The 21,049-nt window shown below is 45.5% G+C and overlaps 1 protein-coding gene across 7 annotated transcripts in view; it reads right to left on the bottom strand.

The window, feature by feature from the left end:
• pitpnm2 (phosphatidylinositol transfer protein, membrane-associated 2) overlaps nt 1-21,049 on the bottom strand; it is a 764,809-nt gene that overhangs the window by 547,679 nt on the left and 196,081 nt on the right. For all 7 annotated transcript variants that reach the window (XM_072515369.1, XM_072515519.1, XM_072515564.1 and 4 more), the window contains exon 2: nt 17,097-17,204. The gene's annotated coding sequence lies outside the window, so the exon portion shown is untranslated. The remainder of the gene's footprint in view (nt 1-17,096; nt 17,205-21,049) is intronic.

The following is a 21,049-nucleotide window of genomic DNA, read 5'->3' as shown; positions in this document are numbered from 1 at the left end:
TTGGCAGGCCTTTCTTCTTCCTCCAAGAACCACAATAAGGTTCTCTGCTCCAGCCAATCTCCAAATTCAATGGATCATCCTCTGCCATTTCTTCCACTTCCAGCATGATGCTACCACCAAACATACCTTGCCCTGCCGAAGGGCCTGTTCTGTGCTGTACTGTACTGTACCCTCCATTTTCAGCATTGCAATGAGACTGTTCCCCCCATGGCACCCTGCCCCACCCCTTCAGCCCCAAACCTATTCCCCTTCTCAACACACCTTCCCCAAGTCCAAAGACGTGCAGGTTAGGTGGATTGGCCATGCTAAATTGCCCTTCGTGTCCAAAAAGATTAGGAGGGGTTATTGGGTTACGGGGATAGGGTGGACATGATTGCTTGATGTTAAGTAATGGGTTAAGAGACATTGCAATTAGTTGTCTCATTTATGTTAAGTATCCATTAATTGACACTGATATGTAAAGGGACTTCAGGTGGCCTGTGTCAGGTGATGTATAGTGAGAGTGTTGTGCAAAGGCTGTTGGAAGGAAATAAATGTGTGTTTGTGAAAAAGGAACAGAACTTTAGACTCTTCATATCACAGCAACTAAAACGTCTAACACTTGAGTGGGTCGTTGCAGACTCGATGGGCTGAATGGCCTCCTTCTGCACTGTATGCTCTCTATGTTTTATATTCTACCACCACAAGCAACACAGAACCTTCCCATCTAATTCCTCCCTTCTCACCATCCAAGGCCCCAAAAAGCAATAACTGTATTCGATGCTCACAATGCGTCTCCTCTACATTGTGGGGACCAAACTCAGATTGGATGACGGTTTGCTGAAGACTTCTGTTCAATTCCCAAGTGCGACCCCAACCTTCCAGGGCAGGTCAAAGGCTAGGAATATTACAGCGAGTAATTCCACTCCTGTCTCCCCAAAGCCTGTCCACGACCTACAATGGCACAAGTCAGGAGTGTGATGGAATACACTCCACTTGCCTGGGTGAGTGCAGCTCCAACAACACTCAAGAAGCCCAACAGCATCAAAGACAAAGCAGCCCACTTGATTGCTTTCCCATCAACAAACGTTCACTCCCTCCACCACCGACGCACAGTGGCAGCCGTGTGTATCATCTACAAGATGCACTGCAGGAACTCACCAAGGTTCATTAGACAGCACCTTCCAAACCAACAACCACTACCATCTAGAAGGACAAGAGCAACAGATATCTGGGAATCCCACCACCTGGAAGTTCCCCTCCAAGTCACTCACCACCTTGATTTGGAAATATATCGGCCGTTCCTTCACTGTCACAGGGGCAAAAATCCTGGAACTCCCTCCCTAACAGCACTGTGGGTGTACCTACACCTCAGGGACAGCAGCGGTTCAAGAAGGCAAGCAGGGATCGGCAATAAATGCTGGTCTAACCAGCCCACATCCCCTATGTGAATTTTAAAAAGTCACTTGCAATTTTCATTCTACACTCTACTCCCAATCGGACCCCTCTTTCTTCGACTTTCAAAATTGGTTCAACGAAGCTCAAGGATTAGCACCTCATCTTTCCATTGGGCAACTTGCAGCCTTTCAAACCAATGCTTATAGAGTTCAACAAATTAAGATAATAACCACTCCTCCCACTTTTTAGACAATGGATATTAATGATGATTCTGCTCTTACCAATTACACTGGCTCTAGACCAATCTTTTGTTTCTTTACTTGTCCCATTACATTGCACCAATATCCCTTTTCTAATTTAATCTCTCCTGTTTCCATCTGACCCTCCATTTTGTTCTTTCCTCCCTTCCCCCTTTCCCTGTCTCTGTGCTTACATAAAACCTGTTACATCTTGAACTTTTCCCAGTTCTAATGAAGGATAGATCATCAAACTGAAACTTTAACTTTGTTGTTCTCTCTGCAAATGCTGCATGGCCTCTTGTGTATGCCCAGCATTTTCTGGTTTTAGTTCAGTCAAACTGGAGCTTAATTAAAGAGAGGAGATTGTAGGATTTTGGTGGTACTGAGGATAATCTAAAGATACTCTGGAGAATCCTTTACTGCTATAAATACTGCAGCTGAATGTGTTACTACTCTAGTTGATGTTAGAACAGGAGGGGAAGACCCCAGAACGGAACTCTGGCTCAAAAGATTATTATTATTATTTTTTAAATAAAATGTGGAGGAACAAACTCATAGGACTGATAATTTGTTTTGACAACAAGAAAAATCATTTATTAAACATGTAAAAATTGGATTATGATACAATACTCCATGACTCCCCCCCCCCCCTGTTGCTTCACAAATGCATAGCCTCAAAATAAGGGGAAGTAGATTTAAGACTGAGCTTAGGAGGAGGAACTTCTTCACCCAAAGAACGGAGACTAGGGTGCTGAATCTTAATAAAGTGAACTATGAGGATATGAGGCGTGAGCTGGCCTTGATAGATTGGGAAAAGTTACTTAAAGGGATGACAGTGGATAGACAATGGCAAACATTCAAGGAACGCATGAGGGAACTACAGCAACTGTTCATTCCTGTCTGGCACAAAAGCAAAGAGGGTAAGAGGGCCAATCCATGGCTTGCAAAGGAAATTGGAAATAGTATCCGATACAAGGAAGAAGCATACAGATTGGCCAAGAAAAATAATGGGCGGGGTTCTTCTATTCGGCGGCAGAGTGTCTGGGAGTATCGAATCTGGTCCCTATAGTCCCGCAGGCTCAGATTCCGCAGGCAGGAAGGGAATGGGTGACCACCAGACAGAGCAAGAGAGCGAGGCAGGTAGTGCAGGAATCTCCTGTGGCCATTCCCCTGCAGAACAGATATACCGTTTTGGATACTGTTGAGGGGACTGGCCTCTCAGGGGAAAACAGCAACAGCCAAACTTGTGGCACCACGGTTGGTTCTGCTGCAGAGGGGAGGGGTGATCAGTGTGACAGCGCAATAGTTATAGGGGATTCAACTATAAGGGGAATAGACAGGCCTTTCTGTGGCCGCAAACAAGACTCCAGGATGGTATGTTGCCTCCCTGGTGCTAGGGTCAAGGATGTCTCGGAGCGGGTATAGGACATTCTGGAGGGGGAGGGTGAATAGCCAGTGGTCGTGGTACACATCGGTACAAACAACATCGGTAAAAAAAAAGGGTTGAGGTCCTAAAAGCAGAATACAGGGAGCTAGGAAGGAGGTTAAGAAATCGGACCTCAAAGGTAGTGACCTCAGGATTACTACCGGTGCCACGTGCTAGTCAGAGTAGATAGACAGGATATATAGGATGAATACGTGGCTGAAGGGATGGTGTCAGGGGAGGGTTACAGATTCCTGGAGCATTGGGACCGGTTCTGGGGGAGGTGGGACCTATAAAAACTGGACGGGTTACACCTGGGCAGGATTGGAACTGATGTCCTATTTGCTAGAGCGGTTGGGGAGTGTTTAAACTAATGTAGCACGGGGATGGGAACCAATGCAGGAAGTTGGAAGGTAGTAAAACAGGGACAGAAACAAAAGGCAGTAAGGGGGAAAGTGTGAGGCAGAGAAGCCATAGTCAAAAATCAAAAAGGGCCACAGTACAAGGTACAGTGACTGAGGGGAGCTCAGTGAATAGGCCCAGTAATACTAAAAGGAATAAAACAGGAAGTAAAAACATTAATGGTAAGCGACGCGGCAGGTTGTTACATGAAGATATGGGTTCAACGACAAGTAAAATTAGGAGAAAGGTTAAAAGGAAAAATAACTCAGTAGAGGTTACTGATCGAGGTGTTAAGATTCAAAACAGAGGTATAAAAGCCAACATAAGTGTACTTTACCTGAATGCTCGTAGTATTCGGAATAAGGTAAATGAGTTGATGGCGCAAATCATTGTGAATGACTATGATTTAGTGGCCATTACTGAAACATGGTTAAATGATGGTCACGAGGGTATCAAATTATTCGGAAGGACAGAGTGGATGGTAAGGGAGGTGGTGTAGCTCTGCTATTTAAGGATGACATCCGGGCAATAGTAAGGGATGACATCGGTGCTATGGAGGATAAGGTTGAATCCATTTGGGTGGAAATCAGGAATAGTAAGGCGAAAAAGTCACTGATAGGAGTAGTCTAGGCCACCAAATAGTAACATTATGGTGGGGCAGGCAATAAACAAAGAAATAACTGATGCATGTAGAAATGGTACAGCAGTTATCATGGGGGATTTTAATCTACATGTCGATTGGTTTAACCAGGTCGGTCAAGGCAGCCTTGAGGAGGAGTTTATCGAATGTATCCGCGATAGTTTCCTTGAAAGGGCAGCACGGTAGCATAGTGGTTAGCACAGTTGCTTCACAGCTCCAGGGTCCCAGGTTCGATTCCCGACTGGGTCACTGTCTGTGCAGAGTCTGCACGTTCTCCCCGTGTCTGCGTGGGTTTCCTCTGGGTGCTCCGGTTTCCTCCCACAGTTCAAAGATGTGCGGGTTAGGTGGATTGGCCATGATAAATTGCCCTCAGTGTCCAAAAAATTTTAAGTGGGGGTTACTTGGTTATGGGGATAGGGCGGATACATGGGCTTCGGTGGGGTGCTCTTTGTAAGGGCCGGTGCAGACTCGGAGGGCCGAATGGCCTCCTTCTGCACTGTAAATTCTATGATTCTATAGAACAGTATGTAATGGAACCTAAGAGGGAACAAGCGGTCCTGGATCTAGTCTTGTGTAATGAGTCAGGATTGATTAATGATCTCATAGTTAGGGATCCTCTCAGAAGGAGCGATCACAATATGGTGGAATTTAAAATACAGATGGAGGGTGAGAAGGTAAAATCAAACACTAGTGTTTTTTGCTTAAACAAAGGAGATTACAATGGGATGAGAGATGAGCTAGCTAAGGTAGACTGGGAGCAAAATTTTATGGTGAAACAGTTGAGGAACAGTGGAGAACCTTCCAAGCGGCTGTTTAGCACAGGGCTAAATCGCTGGCTTTGAAAGCAGACCAAGGCAGGCCAGCAGCACGGTTCAATTCCCGTAACAGCCTCCCCGAACAGGCGCCGGAATGTGGCGACTAGGGGCTTTTCACAGTAACTTCATTTGAAGCCTACTTGTGACAATAAGCGATTTTCATTTCCATTTCATTTCAAGCGATTTTTCACAGTGCTCAGCAAAGGTTTATACCAACAAAAAGGAAGGACGGTAGATAGAGGGAAAATCGATGTGGACATCTAAGGGAATAAGGGAGAGTATCAAATTGAAGGAAAAAGCATACAAAGTGGCAAAGATTAGTGGGAGACTAGAGGATTGGGAAATCTTTAGGGGGCAACAGAAAGCTACTAAAAAAGCTATAAAGAAGAGTAAGATAGATTATGAGAGTAAACTTGCTCAGAATATAAAAACAGATAGTAAAAGTTTCTACAAATATATAAAACAAAAAAGAGTGGCTATGGTAAATATTGGTCCTTTAAAGGATGAGAAGGGAGATTTAATAATGGGAGATGAGGAAATGGCTGAGGAACTGAACAGGCTTTTTGGGTCGGTCTTCTCAGTGGAAGACACAAATAACATGCCAGTGACTGATGGAAATGAGGCTATGACAGGTGAGGACCTTGAGATGATTGTTATCACTAAGGAGGTAGTGATGGGCAAGCTAATGGGGCTAAAGATAGACAAGTCTCCTGGCCCTGATGGAATGCATCCCAGAGTGCTAAAAGAGATGGCTAGAGAAATTGCAAATGCACTCGTGATAAATTACCAATTTACCAAATTGGGGTGGTCCCGGCGGATTGGAAATTAGCAAACGTGACACCACTGTTTAAAAAAAGAGGTAGGCAGAAAGCGGGTAATTGTAGGCCAGTTAGCTTAACTTCGGTAGTAGGGAAGATGCTGGAATCTATGATCAAGGAAGAAATAGCGAGGGTTCTGGATGGAAATTGTCCCACTGAGCAGACACAGCATGGGTTCATAAAGGGCAAGTCGTGCCCCACTAATTTAGTGGAATTTTTTGAGGACATTACCAGTGCGGTAGATAACGGGGAGCCAATGGATGTGGTATATCTGGATTTCCAGAAAGCCTTTGACAAGGTGCCACACAAAAGGTTGCTGCACAAGATAAAAATGCATGGCATTAAGGGTAAAGTAGTAGCATGGATAGAGGATTGGTTAATTAATAGAAAGCAAGGAGTGGGGTTTAATGGGTGTTTCTCTGGTTGGCAATCAGTAGCTAGTGGTGTCCCTCAGGGATCAGTGTTGGGCCCACAATTGTTCACAATTTACATAGATGATTTGGAGTTGGGGACCAAGTGCAATGTGTCCAGGTTTGCAGGCGACACTAAAATGAGTGGTAAAGCAAAAAGTGCAGAGGATACCGGAAGTCTGCAGAGGGATTTGGATAAGTTAAAGTGAATGGGCTAGGGTCTGGCAGATGGAATACAGTGTTGACAAATGTGAGGTTATCCATTTTGGTAGGAATAACAGCAAAAGGGATTATTATTTAAATGTTAAAATATTAAAACATGCTGCTGTGCAGACACCTGGGTGTGCTAGTGAATGAGTCACAAAAAATTGGTTCACAGGTGCAACAGGAGATTAAGAAGGCAAATGGAATTTTGTCCTTCATTGCTAGAGGGATGGAGTTTAAGACTAGGGAGGTTATGCTGCAATTGTATACGGTGTTAGTGAGGCCACACCTGGAGTATTGTGTTCAGTTTTGGTCTCCTTACCTGAGAAAGGACATACTGGTGCTGGAGGGTGTGCAGAGGCGATTCAATAGGTTAATCCCAGATCTGAAGGGGTTGGATTACGAGGAGAGGTCGAGTGGACTGGGACTGTACTCGTTGGAATTTAGAAGGATGCGGGGGGGGGGGATCTTATAGAAATATATACAATTATTAAGGGAATAGATAGGATAGATGCGGGCAGGTTGTTTCCACTGGCGGGTGAAAGCAGAACTAGGGGCATAGCTTCAAAATAAGGGGAAGTAGATTTAGGACTGACCTTAGGAGGAACTTCTTCACCCGAGGGTTGTGAATCTATGGAATTCCTTGCCCAGTGAAGCAATTCAGGCTCCTTCATTAAATGTTTTCAAGATAAAGATAGATAGTTTTTTGAAGAATAAAGGGATTATGGGTTATGGTATTCGGGCCGGAAATGGAACTGAGTCCACAAAAGATCAGCCATGATCTCATTGAATGGAGGAGCAGGCTCGAGGGGCCAGATGGCCTACTCCTGATCCTAGTTCTTATGTTCTGATTGCACTGCAGGAGTTCCTCAGGGTATCCCAGGCCCAGCCATCTTCATCTGCTTCATCAATGACCATCCTTCCAACATATGGTCAGATGTGGTGATGTTTGCTGATGATTGCAGTGTTCAACACCATTCGTGACTCCTCAGATAATGAAGCAGTCCGTGTCCAAATGCAGCAAGACCTGGACAATATCCAGGCTCGAACTGACCAGTGGTAAGTTACATTCCTGCCACCCAAGTGCCAGGTAGTGACCATCCCCAATAAGAGAGAATCAAACAATCATCCCTTGTCATTGAATGGTGTTCCATCACTGAGTCCACCACTATGAACATCCTGGGGATTGCGATTGACCAGAAACTGAACTGGACTAGCCATAGTCATACTGTGGGAACCAGGGCAGGTCAAAGACTAGGAATCCTGGGGCAGCACGGCGGCGCAGTGGTTAGCACTGGGACTGCGGCGCTGAGGACCTGGGTTCGAATCCCGGCCCTGGGTCACTGTCCGTGTGGAGTTTGCACATTCTCCCCGTGTCTGCGTGGGTTTTACCCCCACAACCCAAAAAGATGTGCTGGTTAGGTGGATTGGCCACGCTAAATTGCCCCTTAATTGGAAAAGAAATAATTGGGTACTCTAAATTTATAAAAACAAAAGACTAGGAATCCTGCTGCGAGTAACCCGCCTCCTGACCCCCCCACCCCTCAATTCTGTCCACCATCTACAAGGCACAAGTCAGGAGTGTGCTGGAATAATCCCCAACTTGCCTGGATGAGCGCAGCTCTAAATACACTCAAGAAGCTCGACACCATCCAGGGCAAAGCAGCCTGCTTGATTGGCACCCCTTCTACAAACATTCACCCCCTCCACCACCGACTCACAGTAGCAGCCGTGCGTACCATCTACAAGATACACTTCAGGAACTCACCAAGGCTCCTTAGACAGCACCTTCCAACCTCATGACCACTACCATCTAGAAGGATAAGGGCAGCAGATACATGGGAACACCACCACCTTTACGTTCCCCTCCAAGTCACTCATCATCCTACCTTGGAAATATATCGGCCATTCCTTCACAGTCGATGGGTCAAAATCCTGGAACTCCCTCCCTAGCAGCACTGTGGATGCACCTACACCACATGGCCTGCAGCGATTCGAGAGGGCAACTCACAACCACCTTCTCAAGGGCAATTAAGGATGGGCAATAAATGCTGGCCTAGCCAGCGAAGCCACATCCCATAAAAATACATTTTAAAAAGAGAAACAAATAAAGCTCACTCCAGATGGGACAGTTGTCTGTTTGGCAATCTTGAGTGATTGATTTGATTTATTGCCACATGTACCGAAGTACAGTGGAAAGTATTTTTCTGCAGCCAAGGGAACATACACAGTACGTACATAGTAGCACAAAAGAATAATTGACAGAGCACATTGACAATGGTACATCGACAAACAGTGATTGGTTACAGTGCGGAACAAGGGGCCAAACAAAGCAAATAGACGAGCAAGGGCAGCATAGGACGTCGTGAATAGTGTTCTTACACCTGGTCACTGTTCACCTGAGGAAGGAGCAGTGCTCCGAAAGCTAGTGATATCGAAACAAACTTGTTGGACTTTAACCTGATGTTGTAAGACTTCTTAGCGTTCTTACAGGGAACCGATCAGCCCGAGGGGGAGTCGTTGAGATGTCTAGTAGCTGTGGGGAAGAAGCTGTTCCTATGTCTGGATGTGCGGGTCCTCAGACCTCTGTATCTTCTGCCTGATGGAAGGGTCTGGAAGAAGGCAATGCCTGGGTGGGCGTGGTCTCTGATAATGCACCAAAATCATTCCATGCACAAGAGCTTATTTCACAGTTTAATACTTCTCCTTTATGTAACTTATTTGTTTCTAATTGGAAACTAAGCTGCATTTCCTACCATGCCCTGGTGTCTTTGAACATCATAAGGAGTATGAATAAATCTGTCTCTTTTCTCACTCCCACTCACATGTTAAGAATTGTTCCTTTGACTTTCCGTTCTGGCCTCTATTTATTAAAATGACAAAGGAATTTGATAGGCTAGATAGAAAGAAACAGTTTCCTGCAGTGGAATAACAAGGGGGAACATTCTTAAAATTGGAGTGAGATACTTCCGGTGCCAGCCAGGGAGTGAGTGTTTGCACGAGTGGCTCCTGTCTGCGGATTGGTTTTTTTGGCCCTGTTTGCCAGTTTTGCAGGGGAGAGACGGGGGGTGCACTTGGGAAAGTAGAAGAATTAAGATTTCTCCTCCAGTGAGAGGTGTTGAAGACCTATCAGATGAGGAGTCTAATCATAATCTTTATTAGTGTCACCAGTAGAGTTACATTAACACTGCAACGTAATTACTGTGGAAATCCCCTAGTCGCCACAATCCGCGCAGAGGGAGAATTCAGAATGTCCAATTCATCTACCAAGCACGTCTTTCGGGACTTGTGGGAGGAAACCGGAGCACCCGGAGGAAACCCACGCAGACACGGGGACAACGTGCAGACTCCGCACAGACAGTGACCCAAGCCCGGAATCGAACCTGGGACCCTGGAGCTGTGAAGCAACAATGCTAACTACTGTGCTACCGTGCCGAAAAAGGGACGTCTTTGGACTCAGAGGTCACTGTCTGTGTGGAGTCTGCACGTTCTCCCCGTGTCTGCGTGGGTTCCCTCAGTTTCCTCCCACAGTCCAAAGATGTGCAGGTTAGGTGGGTAGCTGTGCTAAATTGCCCCTTCGTGTCCAAAAGGTTAAATCGGGTTTTTGATTTGATTTATTATTGTCACATGTATCAGTATACAGTGAAAAGTGTTGTTTCTTGCATCCTGTACAAACAATGCACATCGTACATAGGGAAGGACGGTTATGGGGATAGGGTGGGGGCGTCGGCCTAGTTAGGTGCTTTGTCAGAGGGACAGTGCAGCCTCGATGGGCCGAATGGCCTCCTTCTGCACTGTAGGGATTCATGAAAAAAACTGTTCAATGACTCATTAGCCTGGGGGGAGCTGCCGCCCACATCAGCACAGGCTTCGGTCTCTCTAATCTTGAAGAAAGATAAGTTTCCAGAGGAGTGTGGGTCTTATCGGTCTATATCACTATTAAATACCAATGTGGAGTTACTGCTAAGGTACTGGCAGTGGAGGATTGTTTGCCACGGGTGATAGCGGAGGATCAGACTGGGTTTGTGAAGAGCCGACAGTTGGCTGCCAATACAAGGTGGTTATTGAATGTAGTGATGTCGCCCCCAGCGGGTCCAGAGTCCATGGTCGCAGAGAAAGCATTCAATCGGGTTGAATGGGAGCATCTCTTTGAGGTATTGGGGTGGTTTGGATTTCGACCCGGGTTCATCACATGGATTAGGCTGCTGTACACGGCCCCCGAAGCTAGTGTTCACACTTGCAGAATAGGTTTGGGGTATTTTCGTTTACAAGGGGTGTCCACTTTGTCCAATACTTTTCGTGTTGGCAATTGAGCCACTGGCAATCATGCTAAGTACGAAGTCTTACAACACCAGGTTAAAGTCCAACAGGTTTGTTTCGATGTCACTAGCTTTCGGAGCGCTGCTCCTTCCTCAGGTGAATGAAGAGGTCTGTTCCAGAAACACATATATAGACAAATTCAAAGATGCCAAACAATGCTAGGAATGCGAGCATTAGTAGGTGATTAAATCTTTACAGATCCAGAGATGGTTTTTAAAGAGGTGTGAATTGTATCAAGCCAGGACAGTTGGTAGGATTTCTGCAACTCTGCAACTCATCCGCTTCATTCTGGATCACAACGTCTTCACCTTCGACAACAAGTTCTTCATCCAGACGCACGGAACAGCCATGGGGACCAAATTCGCACCCCAATACGCCAACATCTTCATGCACAAGTTTGAACAGGACCTACTCACCACACAGGACCTTCAACCGACGTTATACACCAGATACATCGATGACATTTTTTTCCTTTGGACCCACGGCGAAGAATCACTGAAACGACTACACGATGACATTAATAAGTTCCATCCAACCATCAGACTCACCATGGACTACTCTCCAAAATCAGTTGCATTCTTGGACACACTCGTCTCCATCAAGGACGGTCACCTCAGCACTTCGCTTTACCGCAAACCCACGGATAACCTCATGATGCTCCACTTCTCCAGCTTCCACCCTAAACACATTAAAGAAGCCATCCCCTATGGACAAGCGCTCCGTATACACAGGATCTGCTCAGACGAGGAGGAGCGTAACAGACATCTACAGACGTTGAAAGATGCCCTCGTACGAACGGGATATGGCACTCGACTCATCGATCGACAGTTCCAACGCGCCACAGCGAAAAACCGGACCGACCTCCTCAGAAGACAAACATGGGACACAACCGACAGAATACCCTTCGTCGTCCAGTACTTCCCCGGAGCGGAGAAACTACGTCATCTTCTTCACAGCCTTCAACACGTCATTGATGACGATGAACATCTTGCCAAGGTCATCCCCACACCCCCACTACTTGCCTTCAAACAACCGCGCAACCTCAAACGAACCATTGTTTGCAGCAAACTACCCAGTCTTCAGAACAGTGACCACGACACCACACAACCCTGTCATGGCAATCTCTGCAAGACGTGCCAGATCATCGACATGGATATATAATAGGGCAACACAAGGTATACAATGTAACTAGATAACACCGGCATCGGGTGAAGCATACAGGGTGTAGTGTTAATCAGGTCAGTCCATAAGAGGGTCACTTAGGAGTCTGGTAACAGCGGGAAGAAGCTGTTTTGGAGTCTGCTCGTGCGTGTTCTCAGACTTTTGTGTCTCCTTTCCGATGGAAGAAGTTGGAAGAGTGAGTAAGCCAGGTGGGAGGGGTCTTTGATTATGCTGCTCGCTTTCCCCAGGCAGCGGGAGGTGTAGATGGAGTCAATGGATGGGAGGCAGGTTCGTGTGATGGACTGGGTGGTGTTCACGACTCTCTGAAGTTTCTTGCGGTCCTGGGCTGAGCAGTTGCCATACCAGGCTGTGATGCAGCCAGATAGGATGCTTTCCTTTGTGGATAGCACAATTGCTTCACAGCTCCAGGGTCCCAGGTTCGAGTCCGGCTTGGGTCACTGTCTGTGCGGAGTCTGCACATCCTCCCCGTGTCTGCGTGGGTTTCCTCCGGGTGCTCCGGTTTCCTCCCACAGTCCAAAGATATGCAGGTTAGGTGGATTGGCCATGATAAATTGCCCTTAGTGTCCAAAATTGCCCTTAGTGTTGGGTGGGGTTACTGGGTTATGGGGATAGGGTGGAAGTGTTGACCTTGGGTAGGGTGCTCTTTCCAAGAGCTGGTGCAGACTCGATGGGCCGAATGGCCTCCTTCTGCACTGTAAATTCTATGGTAAATTATATAATCTATGGTGCATCTGTAAAAGTTGGTAAGAGTTAATGTGAACATGCCGAATTTCCTTAGCTTCCTGAGGAAGTATAGGCGCTGTTGTGGTTTCTTGGTGGTAGCATCAACGTGGGTGGACCAGGACAGATTTTTGGAGATGTGCACCCCTAGAAATTTGAAACTGCTAACCGTCTCCACCTCGGCCCCGTTGATGCTGACAGGGGTGTGTACAGTACTTTGCTTCCTGAAGTCAATGACCAGCTCTTTAGTTTTGCTGGCATTGAGGGAGAGATTGTTGTCGCTGCACCACTCCAGGGGCGTGATGCGTGATTCAGGGGCGGATGCAGAAAGTTTCCTGGATAGTTTGAGGGCACTGGTGTTGGCACCGCTTCCTTTCTCACTAGCCAAGTACTCTGCGAATCCAGTAGTTGTAGCCTCGTTAAGAGTTTAGAACCAGTTCAGGCAGCATTGTAAGCTGCAGGGAATGTTTCTGTGGACACCGATATGTGGGAACCAGACATTTATTCCAGTGAGGCTGGATTCAACATACAGGGCTTGGGAACAGGAGGGGATAGAAAGGTTCAGGAATGTGTTTGTGGAGGGTAGATTTGCAAGGCTGGAGGAACTGGTGGAAAAGTTTGGGTTACTTACAGGTTAGGAACTTTGTGAGGAAGGAGCTGGCCACGCTTTTGCAGTTGCCTCCTCCTTCGTTGTTGGACAAGGTCATTTTGGAGGATGAGATGGGGAAAGTAAGATCTCTGATATCTATGGGCAGTTGATGGCGAGGGAGAGCGCCTCGTTGGAAGAGATAAAGAGGAATTGGCAGAAGGAGTTAGATGGCATGTTTGAAGGGGGGGTTATTTGGAGGGAGGCCTTACATAGGATACGTTTTGCCTCCTTGTGTGCGAGATTGAGCTTGATTCAATTTGAAGCAGTGGACAGAGCGCACATGATAAAGACACACATGAATGGGTTCTTTCCGGAACGAAGGACGGATGTGAGCAGTGTTTAAAGGGCCGGTGAACCACACACACATGTTCTGGTCCTGTCCAAAATTGGTGAATTTTTGGGATCCTTTTCTGGGACAATGGCAGAGATTTTAGGGGTAAAGGTGGCACCTGGGCAGCGATAACCCAGAGGAGGATTTTGCTCGGGTGGAGGGCTCCAGAACTGTCAAAGATGATGGCGTGGGCGGGTGAGCAGTCAGAATCCCTGCATTTGGAGAAGATTACGTTTACCGTCAGGGGGTCGGAGATGGGGTTTTACGTGAGGTGGGGGCTGTTTATCTCCTTCTTCAAGAGTTTGTAATCGCCAGCAGTATTTCTTTTTGGGGGGGGGGGGTTGATTTGTAAATGTAAAACGGGACATACAGGGTGGGATGGTAGGTCAGTTGTTTATTATGAGAATTGTATAATGTTTAATGACTGTTGTGTTTTGTTTATAAACTGGAAAATGCCGGAATGAAAATATATTTTTTTTAATTAAGAGTAAAATTAGGCAGCACTTTTCAAAAGGGCAGTGAGAATCTAGAACTCTTTCTCACAAAAGATTGTTGATGCTGGGATCAATTTAAACTTGATTTTGCTAATATTGTCAATTGGCATGTTTCTATTCTGTATTTATCTATGTATTTTTTATGCAAGAGTATCAAGGGACATGGAATAAACAGAGTTCAGGTACAAATCGTCCATGATCTAATTAAATGATAGAACAGACTGCAGGTATTGAATGGCTTCCTGCTGTCCCGATTTTGTCCACTTTGCATGCATATTTTTCCAAATAGTTTAAAGTTTGTTTCCATTAAAAAAAATACGATTACAGTATTTGTGGGTGTCAATTGCTATTGCATAATAAACCAGCATATGTGCATTTATCGAGGTTTATTGTAAGCTGCATATAAACTCCTGCTAAGGTAGAATTTTTGACTGAAAGGGTTGCTCTCATTGCAGCAGGTTATGGAATTGCTTTGGACAGAGTAACTGAAAGATTTACAGCATTCGGCCCATCGTGGCACCATCAATAATTACAGCCAGAGTAAGTTTAACAACCACCGCCCTCAAGAATTCCTTCCGATACTGTGTTGTACGAATCCTTTTAAAATTTGACTGCAGAGTTTTGTGAAATTATTTAAATATTACAAATGAGATCCACAATTGTTTAAGAAACTTGTAAACATGAGAAGTGGAGCTTTCTGGACAACACATTGTGTGAGCAACAAATTGTGCTTCATATTGAACACTTTTTCTGAAAGGAAGTGTGGTTTTGAGCTCTGGAGAAATTCTAAAAGTATAACAAAAATAATTTCCTCTGCAGAAGTATGTAGAGTTTAACAAGATATCTCTCCACTATACAGAAGAGATTTACCAGAATGTTGCCTGGTATGGAGGGCATTAGCTATGAGGAGCGGTTGAATAAACTCAGTTTGTTCTCACTGGAACGAAGGAGGTTGAGGGGCGACCTGATAGAGGTCTACAAAATTATGAGGGGCATAGACAGAGTGGATAGTCAGAGGCTTTTCCCCGGGGTAGAGGGGTCAATTACTAGGGGGCATAGGTTTAAGGTGAGAGGGGCAAGGTTTAGAGGAGATGTATGAGGTAAGGTTTTTACACAGAGGGTAGTGGGTGCCTGGAACTCGCTGCCGGAGGAGGTGGTGGAAGCAGGGACGATAGTGACATTTAAGGGGCATCTTGACAAATACATGAATAGGATGGGAATAGAGGGATACGGACCCAGGAAGTGTAGAAGATTGTAGTTTAGTCGGGCAGCATGGCCGGCACGGGCTTGGAGGGCCGAAGGGCCTGTTCCTGTGCTGTACATTTCTTTGTTCTTTGTTTGTTTATACACCACTACCACATTTTTTAAGTCTGTGTTTCCATAAATTCAAACTTCATTGTGCAGCACCATCATACATCATCTTCTCATCATCAAATTACCAACTACTGCTCGATAAAATGCACCAAAACACAATCAAACCACAAATTCAGCATGCAGATAAGATCTGTAAAAAACATTTCTACGCATTTCCTTTGCAGCGATGAAAAGAACAGCAAAGGGCCACCTCCTGTGTTGTAAAACTCTACAAGTCTCTCTCAGGAAATATTTTACTCAAAACCCCGACTATCACAGGAATAACTTTAAAATATTCATTTCAGATGGGCCCTTGCACAGCTGCATGTATTTTGTGATACTGACATCACTCATATTCTAAACACTGAGTTTGTCTTCAGCAACATCTCAAAGTAAACGCATTTTGAAAAGTACACTTCCATCAAGAACACTTATGCAATAGGAGAACAAGCAGAGTAATACATGCCACTAGACTGAAATGTGATCCCCAGTCTGATTTGTGTTAGATAACCTGAGCTAAGCCATCAATGAAACATATCAGTCCAAACCGAGATGCCCCCAGGTGGACAGGCATGAGCCTAAAGCCTGCAGGCCACCAAGTAGTCAGCCTGACAATGTGCAAGTAGGCTAGCAACCAGGAAGTCTGCGTACTCAAGAGAGGCAACAATGGAGCAAGGGAAAGTAGAGAAAGAGTCATACGGCAAAACTGGAAATGTGCTGTTTAAAGGGGAGAGCAAGAGCAACAAGATGGGTCACCACAGCTTCAGCAAAGTTGTTGTATCGAAGAGGAAGGGGGAGGAAAGCTTACCATGACTTAGCAAATTAAAAAGAACAAAAGCATGAGCAAAAAAAAAGCCTCAAAGGCAATAAACGCAATTCAATTCTGTTGCCCTCCAGTGATACAGAAGAGCACAAACCTGAAATGCAACCTGAATTTTCCATTCACCGATGCAAATTATTTTGCCCTGGATTTCAGACACGCTGATTTTTCATTAATGAAAATTGTATTTAAGTGTGTTGGCTTTGACATTTGGCAGTCGTAGATCGTTAGCTTTGGGGCGAGGGATGGTGGGGGGGGGGGATGAACCATTTGATTGCTTCTGTGAAGCACCTTGGAAGGTTTAATTACATTAAAGGTGCTGTATAAATACAAAATGCTGTTGAATAAAACTACTTTGATTCATTCACCTCTTCAGTGTTTAATTCAGCCAAGCACTAATTCTTGTTCCACACACTTGTAACACCTGAGGGTGAGCATAAAGTTATGCGCAGCAATTGTAATGATTATGAAACCATGTTAGGTCAGCAAAATGCTCATTTTAACTTCACTTCGCATTATTTACCTAAAAACATTCTCGTTTCACACAAGCAGACTAATTCAGCTGTACAAATGAAATTCCCCAACAGGAACAAGAGAAAAGCCTGAAATCAGATACAGTTCCTGCCTGTATCAATAAACCATTGGACCATAGAATCTTATCATGCTTCCTCACTACCCTATATATAAGCCTGATGCCGACACCAAGAATGAATTAGTCACTACCGCTTTGCGCAACATCTAGCAAACAGCAGAGATAAGACAATGGTTTAATGCAGAACAAAATTCTGAACTTACTAATCTTGTATACCTTTTTGCTGTGAGCTCATTCATTTCCCTCCACCACTAGACATTTATCAAAGAGACAGGGAAAACTAGATCTTTGGAGCACAGCTACTCACCCTGGTAGTACACAGCTTCCACTTGCTTTCAAGTTACAGGGAGGAAGTCAGAGAGGCATCACTGACTTGTCGACGTCACAACAGCTGCCTCACATACATAGTAAGTATCTAAGGAAATTAACATAGATAGCATGGTTAATGTTGTTTACTTTTACTAAAGGAAACATGTATATAATTTAACAAATACAATTTTCTCTCAGTTTGTACAGCACTGATTTGATCAATATCTCTCCAAGATACCATGGTGTCAGGAGGTCCAGAAACCCTTTGACCTTGAGCTGAACTTCCAATCTCCCATCAGTTCCAACACCAAGTCTGTTTTTTCCCATTTCAACACTGCTATGCCCCACCGTTGCCTGATCTGTGTCTTTAGCCACCTCAAATCAAACGTTCCAAATGCATCCATGAAGTGCATGTCCTTCAGATCATCCTAGCCCATGGCCTCTCTCACACTCCATCAATCTCAAACGGTCCTCCTTGCCCCAGTAAATATCTTTGTCTTCACATAAATTCCCTTTTATTACACAAGTGATCTCTTCCAGCATTATGTCCCACATGTGCACTTCTCTCTGTTACCAGTGTAGCCACCTAAGTCGGCCAAGTCCCGATTTAAAAAGGCGAACGGCAACTGAAGGGAAATTCAGCCAACACAGGCAGAAACCAGCAGGTGCAAATTTGCTGTGTATTTAGCTCTGCAAAGGGCCAGACAACATCGATACCAGCAACCATCAGCATAATAATGTAGCAGCCATCTACATACTAATGAGCAATCCCCGGGAACAATAGCAACATTTGGGACAAACAAAACTAAGCCAGACTCCCCGGCGCCAGCATGAGCCAACACAAAAGAGGTTAACGGACACCTCAAGACCGCCCATCGATCAGGGAATCGCTCCAGTATTGGAGAAATCGAACCAAGCGATTGGAACAAAATCCAATCACCTAGAACCAGGTACAGGGTCCGCCCCGAAAGGCGGGAAGCCCCTGGGGACTATAAAGTTAAGCCCCAAAGTTCAAATCGTCCCTCTTCTTCTTGACCGGGTCACTCAGCAACGCGAACCAACATTGACTGTGACCGGTCCAGCGGCCGCCGAGAGATCGTAAGTCTTAAGTCAACGCTCGCTACGAGATAGGCGCTCCTATCAATCCGTACCAACTTCGAATCCCGCAGACTCAGATCCGAACGAAAGGCCATTTGTTCCCCTGACCTGGTGGGCCAGCCCGAAGTTAAGTACAGGCCTGTTAGTTGTAGAAGTAGCTTAGACGTAGAATTTGTGCATGAGTAGCGATTACTGTGTATAATAAATGTACTTTGATTTAAATCTTACTAATCGGTGTATTGAGTTATTGGTCATTACTCGAACTTGAACCTCGTGGCGGTATCATAAAGATACCTGGCGACTCGAGAGCAAAGGTTACAAAACAGAGCTAAGTGAACCAACCAAAACTTAGCAACACTAGATTATTCCTTTCACGCCACCATTAATTCCACCACTAATTTTTGTAACCCACTCTGAATCTCTCTGCCATGCCAGTAATCTTTCCCCACTGTTAAAAACCTCCAAAATCCTTCCTTTTGACTGCACTTTTGCTACGTCTCCGACTTTCATAGATCCCCCTCCTGCTTGGCATTCATTCTTTTACTTCCAATTTGTAACGGTACAGTAATATCTCCCAGTGCATGAGGAGAGCTTGGAACAAAATATATCCAGCTGTTATAGAACTGCTTCACAAACTAGGTTTGTATTTCTGGGAATTTCGAAGACCTAGGGCGACTTGATCAATGTTTCTGAGATGTTAAAGAGAACAGATAGAGGGGCAGCACGGTGGCATTGTGGATAGCACAATTGCTTCACAGCTCCAGGGTCCCAGGTTCGATTCCGGCTTGGGTCACTGTCTGTGCAGAGTCTGCACATCCTCCCAGTGTGTGCGTGGGTTTCCTCCGGGTGCTCCGGTTTCCTCACACAGTCCAAAGATGTGCAGGTTAGGTGGATTGGCCATGATAAATTGTCCTTAGTGTCCAAAATTGCCCTTAGTGTTGGGTGGGGTTACTGGGTTATGGGGATAGGGTGGAGATGTTGACCTTGGGTAGGGTGCTCTTTCCAAGAGCCGGTGCAGACTCGATGGTCCAAATGGCCTCCTTCTGCACTGTAAATTCTATGATCTATGATCTATTAGATAGATCCTATTTCTGCTCTTTGGAGAATCTAGAACAAGGGGATACAGCCTAAAAATTAAAATCTGGCCTTGGGAGAGTGAAGTTCGACATGGAAAGGTTGCTTGGAACTGTCTGCAGCAAATGACAATTTATCACTTTTGTAAACCAAAGGACTTAAGGGTTATGGGTAGTTATATGGAGCAGGGTCACAGATCATCCACGATCTTACTGAATTGCAGAACAGGCTCGAGGAGCAAAATGGTCTCCTCCTGTGTCCTCAGGGACAAGAATTTTTTAAGCTTACAATTGAAACCAAAGTGATGCAAATTGTTTCCCCGGGTTTTAAGGAATTACTCTGTAGTATCGGAAATAAAATCAATGCAACAAAAATGACTTTTAATATGCAAGTTACATGCCTCATAACAAAGAACATAGAACAATACAGCACAGGAACAGGCCCTTCGGCCCTCCAAGCCTGTGCCGGTCATGATACTACCACCCATGGCCAAACCCTGAGCATTTCCTTGTGCCGTATCCCTCTAGATCCATCCTATCCATGTGTTTGTCAAGATGTAGTATCTGAAGTACTGATTAACTTACTTACCTTGCAGGTCAGCTGTTTAGTTCGGGAGTGAGAGCCGGGACCTTAGAAACAGCGCGGGAATTGGAAAAAGCGCGGGAGCTGCGAGGCAGAGGGGACCGTTTAAAAGGTCGCTGCCTGGGTGAGGTAAGTACTGATTAACTTACTTACCTTGCAGGCCAAGTCGATTTCAGCAGGAGCGGAGCAGGCTAGTCCATTTCAGCGGGGGCAGTGCAGAAGTGATTTCTGGGAGGTAAGTCTCTCCTTTAAATTTTTTTTTTTTTTTTTTTAAATTTTAGTGTTTAAGGCGGGAACAGGAAGTCAACCCGCGGACTTCCGGGAAGACCCTCACCAATAAATTCTGGTGGAGAGGAAACCCGAGACACTACACGTGTAGTGTCTCCCACCCGCCCTCCTCCTCTAACCTAATAATAAAACCCTTTGGTGTGAGGTAAGTACCATATTTTATTATTGTAATTAATATATTTTTTTTATATAACAAATTTAATTTAGTTGTTACCCAGATCTTGTTAGAAAGTTAGAGGGATGGCAGGGAAGGGAGTGCAATGTTCCTCCTGCAGGATGTTTGAGGTGAGGGATGCCGTTAGTGTCCCTGCTGATTTTACCTGCAGGAAGTGCTGCCATCTCCAGCTCCTCCAAGACCGAGTTAGGGAACTGGAGCTAGAGTTGGAAGATCTTCGGATCATTCGGGAGGCAGAGGGGGTCATAGATAGCAGCTTCAGGGAATTAATTACACCAAAGATTGGAGATAGATGGGTAACTGTAAGAGGGACTGGGAAAAAGCAGTCAGTGCAGGGATCCCCTGCGGTCGTTCCCCTGAGAAACAAGTATACCGCTTTGGATACTTGTGGGGGGGACGACTTACCAGCGGTAAGCCATGGGGTACGGGCCTCTGGCACGGAGTCTGTCCCTGTTGCTCAGAAGGGAAGGGGGGAGAGGAGCAGAGCATTAGTAATTGGGGACTCGATAGTCAGGGGTACAGATAGGAGATTTTGTGGGAGCGTGAGAGACTCACGTTTGGTATGTTGCCTCCCAGGTGCAAGGGTACGTGATGTCTCGGATCGTGTTTTCCGGGTCCTTAAGGGGGAGGGGGAGCAGCCCCAAGTCGTGGTCCACATTGGCACTAACGACATAGGTAGGAAAGGGGATAAGGATGTCAGGCAGGCTTTCAGGGAGCTAGGATGGAAGCTCAGA

Source organism: Scyliorhinus torazame, chromosome 1, assembly GCF_047496885.1.
Source record: "Scyliorhinus torazame isolate Kashiwa2021f chromosome 1, sScyTor2.1, whole genome shotgun sequence".
In the NCBI taxonomy this organism is placed as follows: Eukaryota; Metazoa; Chordata; class Chondrichthyes; order Carcharhiniformes; family Scyliorhinidae; genus Scyliorhinus; species Scyliorhinus torazame.
This window is presented reverse-complemented; position numbering and strand designations above follow the sequence as displayed.